The sequence below is a fragment of the Dendrobates tinctorius genome, unplaced genomic scaffold (genome assembly GCF_039654945.1).
Source record: "Dendrobates tinctorius isolate UK_male_01 unplaced genomic scaffold, ASM3965494v1 ptg000134l, whole genome shotgun sequence".
Taxonomy (NCBI): Eukaryota; Metazoa; Chordata; class Amphibia; order Anura; family Dendrobatidae; genus Dendrobates; species Dendrobates tinctorius.
The window spans coordinates 9,980,676-9,982,563 of NW_027361802.1; the positions used below are offsets into that span (position 1 = coordinate 9,980,676).

The 1,888-nt window shown below is 39.9% G+C and overlaps 1 non-coding gene across 1 annotated transcript; it reads left to right on the forward strand.

Annotated features, from left to right (window-relative positions):
* The first annotated feature begins 856 nt into the window (after positions 1 to 856).
* On the forward strand, positions 857 to 928 carry TRNAQ-UUG (transfer RNA glutamine (anticodon UUG)). The gene has a single exon. It is a non-coding gene; the product is annotated as a tRNA-Gln (tRNA).
* The last annotated feature ends 960 nt before the right edge of the window (positions 929 to 1,888 follow it).

Here is a 1,888-nt window from a genome sequence, read left to right on the forward strand (position 1 = left end):
GAAACGATGTTAGCTGGTCCTTTTAAGGCAGGGCTGCAATGATGTTGAAATGTGTTTTGGGGGATAAAGTTAATTTTCTAGGCAAATATTGACTTTGCAAGTAATTGCTGTTAAGCTGATCACTCTTTATAACATTCTGGAGTATATGCAAATTGCCATTAGAAAAAATGAATTAATATTTGTGTCATTCTCTAAACTTTTGGCCATGACTGTATATAAGTGCATAAAAATTAAAAATGTGAAAATTTTCAACATTTTTTGGGAAATTTCCATTTTTTCACAAATAAGCACAAGTCAAATTTTACTACTAAGGCGACAGTCACACATTCACACATTCAGTATTTTACATCAGTATATGTAAGCCAAAACCAGGAGTTGAACAATCGGAGGAAAAGTATAATAGAAACACGTCACCACTTCTGGATTTATCACCCACTCCTGGTTTTGGCTTATAGATACTGAGGTAAAAAACTTACCAAATACTCAATGTATGAACGTGGCCTAACATGAAGTACAATATGTGAGGAAAAGAGAGTCCCAGAATCAGTGGGATCTATTGAAGCATCTCAGAGTTATAACCTCATAAAGTGATAGTGGTCCCTAATATTATGTTAGTTGTCAGTACTATATTTACACCTGGTGAGCAGCTCATTGCTTATATTGATATTTGGGATAGCTTTGATGAAACAGTATGTAAGGAAGATTTAACATCACAGGTGACTTGAAATAGCATGCTCAGATCTATAATAATTTGCGACTTCTGCTGCCCCACCCAACACCAAACCTGTTGTACACATATATAATTGGAGCAGATTAGTCAATGTTGTAAATAATGTTTTATAGGGTTAATATAATGGGTTCCATGGTGTAATGGTTAGCACTCTGGACTTTGAATCCAGCGATCCGAGTTCAAATCTCGGTGGGACCTTTCCTTTTGACCTTGTTGTCAACTACTCTTTTAAGTAACAATTTTTTAAATTAAATTATAACTAACTCTTCCCATAATCAGGCAGACAAAACTTATTTTGCTTCACTTTGTCCCTGCTAAATGGTTCCTTTCTTAAAAATGGACCAACACCTTTGCATTAAACTTCCTGGCACAACAAATGCTGGTGAAGTGTTGTAATTCACACTTTGCAGAACTGCAGATGACATTGTCAACCTCCCGCACAACCTGCAAAAGGGCATGAATTAACATCTTGGAAACAGGTCCACAAGTGTGGATCGGAGCTGCAGCCTGTTAGTGCACTGCAGGGCCGGACTGGGACAAAAACAGCAGTCCTGCCACACAATCCCCTCCAGTCCACATACTCAAACACTCCCCACTAGTGATGAGTGAGTATACTCGTTGCTCTGGTTTTCCTGAGCATGCTCGGGTGTCGACGCAGCTGCATGATTTGCTGCTGCTAGACAGCCTGAATACATGTGAGGATTGCCTGTTTGTTAGGGAATCCTCACATGTATTCAGGCTGTCCAGTGTAAAGGATGTCTAAAGCCATTATATACGTGCCTTTTGTTTATGTTATGTATATTTAATATTGATTAATGTCCACCGTATAATTCTCTGTATGCTTTGCTATTATCGTAATTATGTAGGGCAAGCGTAGTTCCCTAGTAGGCCCACTATATGGGGATTTAGTTATGCTTAGAATGTAAATAGTTAATGTAGGAGGGGCTAACTGTGGTTAAGCCAGGGAGAATCTAGCATTTTAGTCATTTGGGCTAGGTAGCCCTGACAGCCCATAACGTAAGGACATGAGCCCAGCCGTTCAGGGCCTGAGGGCCACAGATGACAGAAGTGCAGGACATTGCAGTACCGAGCACTACACTGCAGATGGTAGTAAGACAGTTGGCAGCAGTATGGCAGCACAGATCGCTCATGATGAGG